We start from the raw sequence: 13,129 nt of genomic DNA, 5'->3' as shown, positions 1-13,129 counted from the left end.
AAGGGTGCTATATTCTGAGTCCTTTAGAGGTAGTTATCCCCAACAATCACACAGACACAAACACAAACACACATACACACACGAGTGTCACCATGCACCTGCTTTGTGTGTGAATGAAGGGGAATGGAGGAGAATCTCCTCCAGCGGTGGGGCTGAGGGGTGATTCGATCCCCAGGGCAGGCTCTGGGGTGGGAGGGAGAATGCTGAGCTGAGGTAAGGCTTCAATTGCCATGGTCTGGAAGCTTTAGGACCTAGTCAGGGCTGCAATTGTGGCTAGTGGTACGGGGCGGGGCCCAGGGGAGTAGAGGTCGGGGCTCATGGGCACACTTTGGTGGCAGCAATGGCCAGGGGCCCAAGGGAGCAGGGGCATGTGTGCATCAGGGCAGCGTGGCCCAGGAGAGGAGTGTGGGGCTGAGAGAGAGCAGAGAGAAGAGTGAGCAGGAGCACAAGTGAAGTAGGCCCTGAGAGGAGACTCGAGCTGGGACAGCTTCTTTACAGGTTTTGTTTTTGTTTTAGGGATTTTAGAAAAAAAAACAAAAACAAAAAACCAAAAAAAACCTTGGCTCCACCCAGCCCAGTTCCTGGAATGAAAAGAATGCCTCTAGGTCCCCCTCCCCTTAACAACTTAACCCACCTTCATTGTTCTGTTAAGGACAGACTGACTAAACAGTTAGCCAGTAATCCGGCTCCTGCTGGCATGCTGGCAACATCCGGAGTTTAGTATAAACTCCACCTTTTTCACATGCCTATGTTAAACTCCACTAAACTCCTTTGTGTATGTTTACCTTAAGCTCTGCTTTACCATTGAATTCTCCAGTCATTTAAACCAAAAGTGATAGGCTGGTTTAAACAGCCATTATGTGACAAAGTGTAACCTCATTGGCCACCTGGGTGTGCTCTGGTATGACTGTGCAATCTTTTTGGTGTGTGAAAATCTCATTGGTTGCCTACGTGACCAGGCTTCACCTTGTGATTTTTGCATTTAAAAACATAAGTACTTGGGCCACTGGGGGTCACAGTATCAGCTCCCCGAGTCTGTGCTGTGCCCCTGGCCTGTCAGTGTAGGAATCTTCTCAATAAAGTTGCTTCTTTAATAACAACTTTGTTGCGGTGGGCTCTGTCACTCCGGTCGACTAGGAGGGCTTGCCTGCCTGAGTAGGGGTCTTCCTACTACACAACCACCAGTGGAAACGGCTTCAGTGGCTGGCGGCTGCTCCGATCATAGCGTGGGTCCTGGCCAGAAGTGCAGAGCATGTGGCAACTAGGCACCTATGGCTGCTGAGGTGGAGGCAACAGTGGCGGCAGACGCAGGGGAGGAGGCCGCTGAGTCAACTGCTGCTGAGAAGGAGCAGAGGCTGCGAACATCCCCGCCATGTGCCCGCAGATGCCCCCGCCCCCTCTCAGCAGCGCTGCTTTTCAAACATGGCCCTGCCAGCTCTGAACCACAGAGCCTCTTGCAGTAACCTGGCTGAGATGGCGCGCCCCTGGCATGCTTGTGGCCCTTACTTGGTCCCGGCACCAGGTCCTCAGATGCCAGGTGCACACCTGATCACAGCCTACAGCTTCTTCCAGCAACACACGTGAGTGGCCACCCTGCGGGCCAGCACCCCACAACCCGACCCCCAGCAACCTCCCCACTCTACCCAACCCCCCACCCCTGCAGAGCCAGAACCCCGCCTCTTGCTTCCCCTTACCCATCACGCCTGCACCTCCCACATGTGCCACAGTCTGCCCTAGCTCTGCCACAAATGCACCCAAGGGGGGAGGGTGGAAGTGGGTGTCCACCCGGGGATCCGACCCTCATCTCTAGCAGTTAGTGTCCCAGGAAAAGGGGAACTTGAGGGATGGGTGAGGAGGGGGCACCACAGAGCCCCTAGCCTGGAGCAGTGGGAGCCACACAGCCTTGCATCTGCATCCTTTCTCTCCCTGGTGGGAACCTGGTGGCTTTCAAAAGAGATGGGGAGCAACACCCCAACACCTGCCTTCTAGGTCTTTTCCTTTTTGCTGGGGAGGGAGGTGTTGGATGCAAAAGATAGGCCCCCCTTGCTGTGTGAGCCCTTGTCTTCTGTGCTCAGTCACCCTTTCACCTGAGGACATTCTCAGAAGAGCCCACTAGAGAGGTGAGGGCACTGGGGTCAGATAGAAGGTGGGTATTTGGGAGAAAAGCACACCCCCTCTGACACACATACAACCGGCCTGTACCCCCAACCGCAGCTGTCAACAGTTCTGACTTGGTGATCACATTTCCCAGTTCTGCCAGCTTCTGCTAGTGCTCCCAGTCCATCTGGTCTCCTCATCCTCCCCAAGAATCTGCCAAGTTGTTCAGAAGTATGTAGGAGGGAAGTAGGGAGTGCATCTATGTATATAGCCTTTAGGACCCAATCAAAGTCCCCAACAACACCCCCACCCCAGGTCAGACACCTCTCTGGAGGCACCATGACCCCCTGCTTTGTTTTGGGTCCAGGCTCTGAGAAGCCACGTTTCTCGGGACTCCTTCACCGAGAGTCCTAACCTAGGGTTTGGTGAATGGGGAGTCAAGGCTGGTTGTTCCCAAGGAGAAGGGTCTGGCCCTGGAGAAAGGGGGAGGCAGGGTGGTTCTGCAATATTACAGCATTGTTCCCCTTGGGTGGTTGCCCCTGGTTCTGACAAGGGTACGTTGCCTAGATGAGAAATCAACAAATTCAGGAGAGGCACTGCTTTGAGTCTGTGTGTTTAGGTGTGTATGAGAGAGAGAGAGAGAGAGATCATCTTTCTCATTGTACAGTCAGCATGTCTAAAAAGAGTACAATAATTTTTTGGAGTGGGGGTCTGGTTGTGGGGTCTGAACTCTGGGCCTGTGCGCTGTCCCTCAGCTCTTCAGCTCAAGGCTAGCACTCTACCACTTGAGCCACAGCGCCACTTCCGACTTTTTTCTTTTTGCTTACATGGTGCTGAGTAATCAAACCCAGGGCCTTGTGCATGCAAGGAAAGCACTCTACCACTGAGCCACCTTCCTAGCCCGAGCAAAAGCATTTTATTTGTGTGCATGTGTGTATTTGTTGTTCTTTTTTCATTAATACCCAGTATGAGCCCAGCCACAATTTTTGTTTTCTCTTTCACAGTGTCATGGCTCCTTTAGAGAAGATTTCATTAGATGTTCCTTCCCACCACTTTCGTCCCCTTTCCTGCAGCCCACAGTAACTGCTGGGCCTGCGTGGGTCTCTCCTAGGAGGCCTGTGTGAACCACAGACCAGAGTGGACACCTGCCCTTCTGTCTTTAGCCAGAAGGCTCATGAGGCTACTGTGACCAAAGTTGCATTCTTCCAGCCAGACAGTCTGCTCTCATGCGTATAGTTGGAGCTAATTCAAAGTTGGGAATGTGTCTGCCAAACATAATTAGGGAACTAGATAGGGGGTGTAGGGCAGGGGCTGTGAAGCTAGGAGGGTCTGGGAATTAATGAACCGTGTGACATGGCAGATGGTTCACCACGACCGAGGATGAGGGGGGAATCTTACCCAGGGCATTGATGGTGTCCAAGGGCATCTTAGCAGGGGGCTCCAGGTCCCCAATGGAGGCATGGATTTCCTCCCAGGGCAGTGCACTGGTAGGCAGTCCTCCCTGGAGTCCTGCAGACTCCAATCTGTATCACTCCTGAGCTGTTTCCAGCTAGGCAATGGTAGGCAAGTGTGTTCCCCCTGTTGGAGCCTGCTTGGGATCAGGACATGCAGTTAGCTAAGGCTCTCTGAATGCCATTTTCTGTAATCTGCTGTAGGCTGTCTGGAAGGAAAAAGGGACTGTTTATTTTGGAACCCATTAAGTATGCTACCTTTTCCAGGGTTTTTTCTTGAAGCTGGCAATTTCTACTAATGTCTGGGATTCTGGGTCAAATTAGATGGACAATTTCAGCCACCAAACATTGAATTTCAAAGCAGCACAGGCAGAGTTCCCAAGCCAGAAGTTTCCTTGCTATGAACGTCGTGCCTTGACTGCCTTTCTCTGGCAGCTGCTGATTCTCCACCGGCTCTCTCTAGGCTGACCACCACAGTTGAGGATGTCTTGGGGAGCAGAGATTGTGACCTCGCCATCCGCAGCCTGTCAGATGTGAGCAGAGACAATTCCCAGAACCTGCACTGGAATCTGGGAGATTCTGAGACCTGGAATGCCTCAAGGATCCTTTCTCTGCAACATGAAACTTGGGGGCCAGAGATAGTGGACCATCCTGTCTGCCCCAGGGAGTGGAGAGGAGGCCCCTTGAGCCTGGCGTTCACCACACAGCAACCTTGTTCACACCTGAGTGGGGAATGGAGTGCCACAGAGCTGGTCAGTGGCTGGACAGAGATCTTTGAGAAGATAGGCATCCCAGAGGCCCTGGAATCCAGTGAGGACAACATGGTTCACGTCCTTGGAACCAAAACAGTTAAGTGCAGTGGTACCAGGAGGGTGGGAAGAGGGAGGAGGGAGAACTGTTGGAGAGCTACATCAGGATTTGTCCCCACCCAGGATGCTTAATGAATTAGATGGGACTTTGCTGTAGTATTGTCATAGACAGATGCTCTTTTATTTATCCAAAAAAACCATTAGTGTGTGCCAAGCCCAGGGGGTAAGGGGCGGGTCATACACGATGAAAGGTTCCAGTGCTGGATCCACAGAACATGAAGAAATCTTGGTTTGAGTTGGATACCATTGCTTCACTCCTGTCATCCTAGCTACTTAGGAGGCTGAGATGGGAGGATTGAGGCTTAAGGCCCATGCAGGAAAGCCTTTAAGACTCTTGTCTCCAACTAACTACCAAAAAGATAATGCCAGAAGTGGATGAGTGGCTCAAGCCATAGGCTGTTGACCTTGAGTAAAAAGGTTCAGGGACAGCACCCAGTATCTGATTTTAAGGCCCAGGAGTGACACAAAGAGAGGACAGAGAAAGAGAGGAGTGAAGAATAGAGGGAGAAAAGAAGGAAAGGAAGGAAGAAGGGATCATGCAGGCCTTGGTTTGGAGTCAAGCGAGCCAATCATTCACAATCTCTGTGGGGACAGTTTCAGAGCCTAAAGCCAGTATGTAGGACGAAGCCACTGTCCCCTCAGCAACTTCATGATATCCAGGATCTGAGTGGTTTGCTTACTGCTGAGGGAAACAGCCTGGTGTAGACCCTAGGGCTCAGGGTGTGTCACCGACTTTATTTTCTGGTCAGATGAGAAGAAAGGGTCCAAACGTTAGGGAGGATAGGGAGTGCGATGTCCAGAGGGGGGGAGGCAGGGGATAAGGAGGAAGATGAAGAGGGAGGATGATCCCAGATCAGGTGTGTCAGGCCATTGAAGCCGTGACCTCACCTTACAACCTAGACCATCAGTGATAGAGCCTTCAACCCAGCCACATGGCTATTAAAAGTCCTGGCACTCTAGGTTCACCCTTGACAACCTCGCTGTCGTCCACTGCAGGATGCCTGTGCAGTACATCCTTGGGGACTGGGACTTTTGCTGGCTCAATCTGAAGATGACACCCCCAGTGTTCATGCCTCAACCACAGACAGAGGAAACCAGGCCACTGGCACAGGACAGCCAGGGAATGAAGGAAACAGTCAGATGCATGTTGCTCTGAGTCTTCCTCTAGGGGACTCTAGGGCCCCGTGACTGCCATTCTCAGAGGTAGAGGTGGGTCTCCTTGCTGGCTCAGCCTTTAGTCTAGATGGCAGATGTGGGATTTAGAGAGGGCAGACTGAAGGTCGAGGCTGGTGAGAAAACCAGAGGTACTGGGCTCTGAGCTGCATTGTTTCTTTGAGGATACTCACAACCCAGGATCATTCCTGAGGTGGATCAGCCCTTTTCTCCTTCCCCAGATAAAGGGACCTAGAGCCCTCCAGTCTGCATCCCTTGGCTGAGAAATTAATTCATTCCAATATCCTTTGGTTGGATAACTAGATCTCAACTGACTACCCAGTGTCAAGACAGGACAGTGAGAGACCTTGAGTCCTTGATGAGGTCATGGGATCTCAGTTTGTGATTGTACTTAAATGTCCTGACTCGGTGCATGGTCAGTCCCATCTCAGCCTGCCATGATCTAGGGCATAGAATCTAGAGACTCAGAGCACGATGGGGTCTATTCTCTGAGTCTTGAGTATTATGTGTGAGCTTTGAGCTCCCGTGTGCTCACCTGCTTCCCTTTGTTGGGTAGGTTTATGCTAGAAAAAGTTTAAAACTAGGGCCTGGTTCCCATCCCTTGTTTTATGCTCAAAGCTAGCACTCCACCATTTGAGCTCCAACTCCACTTGCAAGGTTTTTGGGTTTTTAATTGGAGATAAGAGTTCTCAATGACTTTCCTTCCAAGGATGGCATTCAACTGCAGTCTTCAGATCTCAGTCTCCTGAGGGGATAGTATGACAGGCATAGAAATGCATCTTTGGCTGTGTGTCAGTGGCTCATGGACGTCATCCTAAGTACTCAGGAGCTGAATCTTAGGATCAAGAGTAAAAGCCAGCTTGGGCAGGAAAGACCCTCAGACACTTCTCTCCAATAAAGCACCAGAAAACCGGAAGTGGTGCTGTGGCTTAAGTAGTAGAGTGCTGGACTTGAGCTGAAGAACTCAGGGATAGAACCCAGGCCCAGAGTTCAAGACCCACAACCAATCAAAAGAAAGAAAGAAAAAGATCTTTGCAAAGGAGGATGGAAGTGTGTTGTGTGTATGTTTGTGGGGAGGAGGGGGCTGGTAGATATTTATCGCCCAGGTCATTCCTCGCATTAGATGGATTGTTCCAAACTCATAGTTCACAGCAGCCGATTCTTGACCTCAGGTGAAGCTTTAGGTTGGATGTCAACCATCGGACCTCAGTCTCCTCATGGGACAGTTGTGAGGAAATAAGGGACTAATACAGAGGGATCTCTGGAGCAGAGCCAGGAACAGAGGGAGCAGGTGTCAGATACAGTTCTCATCAATTCTGTGAGCATATGACAGGAAGTTGCCGGGAAAGGGCTCAGATGGGTTCTGTTATTAATCATGCAACAGGTGTGGGATTATGAAACAAAACATGGCTGTCTCTCATTACCCTATCCTCATGAGGTAGGGATCCTTCACTCTATTCATTTTTCTAGCTGGGGAAAATGAGTCATGGAGAAGTCAGGTGACCTACTCGTGACCCTCACTTGACAGGAAGCTTGGCCTGATTTCTCTGCCATGCTTCCTAGGACAGTGGGTGTTATTCAGTCCACTTCTTGTGATGGGAAGTCCACTTCTTGTCATTTGTGGGGCTTGAATTCTGGATCTGGATGCTGTCCCTGAGCTCCTCAGATAAAGGCTAGTGCTCTACCACAGGAGTCACAGCATCACTTCCCGTTTTCTGTTAGTTCTTTGAGGATAAGATTCTCACAGGCATTCCTCCCAAGCCAGCTATGAACCAAGATCTTCACATCCCAGACTCCTGTGTAGTTAGGATTATAGGTTTGAGCCATCGGCATCTGGCTTAAGTGTAATTCTGGAACTCTGTCGCTGTCTCTGTCTCTGTCTCTGTCTCTTTCTCTGTCTGTCTGTCTGTCTGTCTGTCTGTCTGTCTGTCTGTCTGTCTGTCTGTCTGTCTGTCTCTGTCTCTGTCTCTGTCTCTATCTCTGTCTCTGTCTCTGTCTCTGTCTCTGTCTCTGTCTCTGTCTCTGTCTCTGTCTCTGTCTCTCTCTCTCTCTGTCTCTCAGGAATTGGTAGAATGAGTGTTGGAGGAGTTGGCCCAGCATCCCCATGAGGCTGGAACGCAAGGTGGCCCTCTCATTCTGGAGGTGGGCTGTGGGTCAGGCGCTGTTTTGCTCAGCCTGTTGAAGCAGCTTCATGAGGTAAACCCCTCTGTGCCCTGGCTAGACCATGATGATTATTCATTGTCCATCCCATGAGTCCTTCCCCACATCACTCTGCTACACCATTGAAGGAAAGTAGATGAGAAGGTGTCACCTTGTCCCCCTGCCCAGCACAATCCCAAGCCTCTGACCTATACCCCCACCTATCTGACAAGACCTTGGCTCTAAGACAATAAAAACACTCTGTGTGTACTACCCTTTGCTGGGGAGTGTCGTTTTGGTTAGGGTGGTGGGTTCAGAGGAGAGACCCAACCTGATTCCTCCCGGGGAACATTTGTTCTTGTGACAGAGCCAAATCATTGCTGTGGATAAGGACGAAGCCTCCATCAGACTGAGCCAGAACAATGCTCAAAGATAGGTAGGCTGTTGAAGTATCAAACCCACTCACGTCTGCTTCCTACTCCCAACAAGGAGGTGTAGTATGGGTGGCCTGGCCTTGGGTTTAAGGGATTATAAATGGATGCTGGCGGTCAGGAGCTCATGGCTCCCACCCACCATCCTAGCACTTTGGGAGGCTGAGGTCTGATCGTTGTGACTCAGAGTAACCCAGGCAGGAAAGTACGTGTGACTCTTATCTCCCATAAACCACCTCCCTCCCCAAAAACACACACAAAAAGCCAGATGTGCTGTGGCTCAAGTGGTAGAGCCTCAGCCTTGAAAAAAAGAAGCTCAGGGATAACACCCAAGCCCTGAATCCAAGCCCTAGGACTAACACCATCATGAAATAAATGAACATTGTACACCTTTTATCTGACTTCCAAGAAAGATGTATTCAGTTTTCTCGCTGGTACATGTAGCCAAAGGTAAGGGGCTCCCTTTCCTGTTTCCCTAACCCTCTCTTTCTCTCCTTCATCTGCCCAGGCTTAGGTTGCAGGACAGAATTCAGATCATCCCCCTGGTTGTGACCTTAGGTACCCTGCCCCATCCACCTCCCTTGGGGTCAGGATCCTGGATGCTCTCCCTGCTGGGAGGATGAGGCACCACAGAGATGAGGGTAGGTATTCCCAACACTCACGCACACACACACACAGAAATACCCCTAATCCAACTGAGACTAGCCTTTTCCAAAGACACTTTATCTCCTTGGATTAACTGACCTAGGAGAGGAATTTGATCCCCTGTAATGATTATTTTAACTTGGGCTTGCTAGTTGACAGGAGATAAACAGGAGCAAAAAAAACCAAAAAGCCTTTTGTGCCCATCACCTGGGGTTCGGGCTCATGCCTATCATCCTGGCTACTCGGGAGGCTGAGATCTGAGGATCACAGTTTGAAGCCAGCCATAAGCTGGAAAGCCCATGAAACTCTACTCTCCATAGAACCACCTAAAAGCTAGAAGTGGTGCTGTGGCTCAAGTGGTAGAGCACCAGCATTAAGCAATAAAACTCAGAAAGACAGCTCCCAGATCCTCAGTTCAAGCCCACACAAAGAAATGGTCCTGTCTTTTTGCCCACAGATTGCCCAGGCTTCGAGCCCCCACTCACGGAGTGTGATACAACACCTGCCCCTGGGTGGTGTATCAGGGCCTTCACAAATCCGGTGGTGGAATCCAAGCCTTCCCATTCATGCATTCTCAACCCACACTGGCTGGAAGGCAGAGTCTGACAAGGCTGGCAGCCTGCACAGCGGAGAGCCTCCAGCTTTTCCAAGGTGATCAGAAAGGGCTTCTTGGAGACAGCACTGGAAAAGGGGGTCTTGCTTAACAAGGAGGATCTGAAGGAAGCACAGAGAGCAAAGGTGCTGCAGATGATGGGCAACATAGCAGAGCGTGTTCATTTCCAGCCAGGGCTGCTGGTGAGAGACTTGGTATAGATGTGCGAAACTGTCCCAAGACAGGCTTGAGGCTTCACAGAAGAACAGCTATCTAGGGCTGGGATTTTGTCTCAGAGGTGGAGGGCTCGCTTAGCACACAGGAAAGCATGGGTTCGATTCCTAGGTCCTGCATACACAGAAAAATCTGGAAGTGGCATGTTTGCTCAGGTGTAAGAGCACTCCCCTGGAGACAAAGCAAGTTAGGGACAGTGCCAGGCCATGAGGTCAGGCCCCAGGGCTGTCACCATAAAACAGTTCTCCCAGTGACTTTTGTGACAAGTGGATGGCTATGCCCTGAAGCTCTTAGTAGATCCATCTGTGCTTTGTGTCTCCTCTGACAGAGGGGAGCTGGACAGTCCTTCTGCCCTGGGTACCCCTGGGCCCGCTTGTCAGCAACCCTCCTAATGTCTTCCACCAGGACATGGAGCAGCTGGCCCCAGAAGTCCTCAGGTATCAGTTGGGTGGGGCAGGGGGACATAGGGCAGGCCCAAGAACTCTTTGTGGGTCTGATCTGCCCTGGAAGACCAGGCAATCTGCAGGAGGCAGATGGGAGGATAGAGGGGATTAATGATGTGGAGGGGGCCCTTTAATCCCCATGGCTTCACCCAGATTCTAGCATCCCTTTGCTGTCCCTGAGGGAGGTAGAGGGGTGTCTAGGTGGTAGTGTCTAGAGGAGGACTAGATGGACATTCTGAAAGACTAGACACCTTAGGCTATGAGCCGGTGGCTCATGCCTGTCATCCCACACCTGTCATGCTGGCCACTCAGGAGGCTGAGATCCAGAGGCTCTCATTTCCCAGCCCAGGCAGGAAAGTCCCACCAGAGCCTCATCTCCAATCTCCAACCGGAAGTGGCACTGTGGCTCAAGTGGTAGAGCACTGGCTTTGAGGAAAATTAGACATCAAGGAGAGTACCCAAGCACTGAGTTCAAGCCCCTCAACCAAAAAGCAAAAGCAAAAACAAAAAAACAAACAAGAAAGAAAGACACCCCTTCTTTGCTTGCAAGAGATAGTGAAGTAGTATGGTTGCTATGGTTGTGAGACTAGGTGCTGGCCTCACTGTACAGACATTTCTAATAACTCTCCAGGTTTACCACAGTGTGAAGCCATAGCAGGGTGGGTGGTGCCTTACCAAGAACTCCAGAGGTCATGGCCTGTGGTAGGCAGGGAGTGGGTGAATGGGAGCAGGTGTAGGATGGTAGTGTCAATTATATGCTCTCCATCCATGGAAGAATGGTTTGCATGCTGGTGACCAAGTCTGAAGTTTAGGGTTACATTTGGTTTGTGTCTTGATGAGTTGGGTTTTCCCTTGGTATAAGAAGGTGGCTACATGAGGAGGCTACAATTCTTGATAAGAAATGTATTCCTTATCTTGCCCATGTAATTGTCATCCCTCTGTACAGGATTTTCACAATAAAAAAAGAAAGAAAGAAAAGAGCTGAAGAAAAAAAAAAAGTTGGGTGTAGCCTTGCGCTGCCCGTGGCGCATAACAGTCAGCCTAGCTACTCAGGAGGCTGAGATCTGAGGATCACTGTTCAAAGCCAGCTTGGGAAGGAACGTCTGTGAGACTTTACCTCCAATGAACCACCAGAAAATTGGATGTGGTGCTGTGGCGCCAGTAGTAGAGCGCACACCTTCATCTGAAGAGCTGAGGGCCTGCTGGCAGGCCCAAAGCTCAAACCCCATAACCTACAACCAAATAAAAGGTAGCTGAATTTTCTGCATAACAGTGTGTACAGTAGAAATGCCATGATATGTTGTGAACCATTCTAGACATGTGAGAGGCTCTGAGTTTTGTCTGCAGTTGGTCTGATGATGGTAGAGCCATCTTCTCTGGGGTGGAAAGTTCAGGGTGCTCAGGGAATGCTGAGGCTTTGGGCTACCACTGGGTGTGTCTGTGTGTTCGTGTGTCTTTTGTCTGTGTGTGTGTGTCTGTGACTTTGGATGTAGAAGACCTGGGCCTTGAACTCAGGTTCTACGTGAAGTTCCTATGCTACTGTGCTCAAAGCTAGTGCTCTAACACTTGAGCTGCAGCTCCATTTCTTGCTATTTGGTGGTTCATTGGAGATAAGAGCCTCACAGGCATTTCTGTGCTGGCTGGCTTTGACCTCAGCCTCCTGAGTAGCTAGGATGACAGATGTGAGACACCAGTGCCATATTTGTGTGTGTGTGTGTGTGTGTGTGTGTGTGTGTGTGTGTGTGTGTGTGTGTTTCCCTCATCTTTCTCTGTCCCCTTCCTGGGTGCCTGTCTGCCTCTTTCTCACCTCGGATGGTGCCCCTCCTCCACACCAACCTTGCCTTTAGCCTCCTATCAGGGTCTACCATGAGTCCTAAATGGCCAGAGACCTGAGTTCAACTTTTCTTTGGGGCCCAAGTCCAGCTGTCCAAATCTTTGGCCTCCTGCAGGGGATTCTGCATCTGCTGGGCTAGCTGCAATACAGCCTTGCCTGTCTCTGGGTGGGGAACTCAGACATGGGATGTCCTGCCCTTTTCCTCAGCTAGACCTCTGGCTGCATGTCCCTCTCAGCAGGCTGGTAGTGGAGTGAGGGAAGGGGGTTGCCGGTGGCTCTGGCCAACTCCAGCTTGATAGGGGACTGAAGGCTGCCCAAGCAAGGAAGATTCCAGGCTGCATTGGAGGTGAGGCCAAGGTGGCTTGGAAATATCTGTTGGTGCTTAGGAAATGTCCACGTACTTTATCGCAGGCAAGTCTATCTTCCAGCCCCATCTGGGCCTCTCCAATCCTTCTAGAGAATTCTGGATGCCCAGATTACAGAGGCACAGACTTTAGATTCCAAGGCCAGAAAATTGGGGGAGGAGAGACTGGTATGGCCAATACCTCAATGTTCTGGGGCATTAGCCTTGACCTAGGTATGCCCCCCTTGTGTACATTCACTTCTTAACCCAGAGCTCGCCAGAAACAGGCCACTTGTGGTGGTGCTGTAGAAATGGCAGGAGTGGAAGTGAGATCTAGGATGACCAAAATCTGGGTTGATGGCCTAAGGGGGGGGGGCAAAAGGTGTTTTAAAAAAAAAAACTCTAGAGCTGGAACTCAGGGCCTAGGCACTGAGCTTCCTTTGCTCAAATCTAACACTCTATCACTTGAACCACCGGTCACATTTCATCTTTTTAGTATTTTAGTGGATATAAGAATCTCACGAACTTTCATGCCTGGGCTAGTTTCAAACTGACATCTTAAGAGCTCAACCTCTTGAGTAGCTACGATTGCTGGTATGAGCCACTGGCACCTGCTAAGGATGTGTGTGTGTGTGTGTGTGTGTGTGTGTGTGTGTGTGTGTGTGTGTGTGTGTGTGTTTACCAGGGCTCAAACTCAGAGCCTAGGTGGTATCCTTTAGCTTGTTTGCACAAGGTTGGTGCTCTACCACTTGTACTCCAGTAGCTCTGATTCCCAGCGTTTTGGTGATTCATTGCAGATAACAGTCTGCCCAGGCTAGCTTTGAATCTTGCTTGATCCTCAAGTGTCAGCCATGAGTAGCTAGGATTATAGGCATGAG

The 13,129-nt window shown here is 50.6% G+C and overlaps 1 pseudogene; it reads right to left on the bottom strand.

The window, feature by feature from the left end:
* Positions 1 to 315: 315 nt before the first annotated feature.
* Positions 316 to 13,129, bottom strand: part of LOC138840964 (chromodomain Y-like protein) — a 158,192-nt pseudogene continuing 145,378 nt past the window's right edge.

The sequence above is a fragment of the Dipodomys merriami genome, unplaced genomic scaffold (genome assembly GCF_024711535.1).
Source record: "Dipodomys merriami isolate MVZ:Mamm:240054 unplaced genomic scaffold, mDipMer1.0.p SCAF_308, whole genome shotgun sequence".
Taxonomy (NCBI): domain Eukaryota; kingdom Metazoa; phylum Chordata; class Mammalia; order Rodentia; family Heteromyidae; genus Dipodomys; species Dipodomys merriami.
The sequence above is the reverse complement of the archived record's forward strand: the minus strand, read 5'-3'. Positions and strand labels throughout refer to the sequence as shown.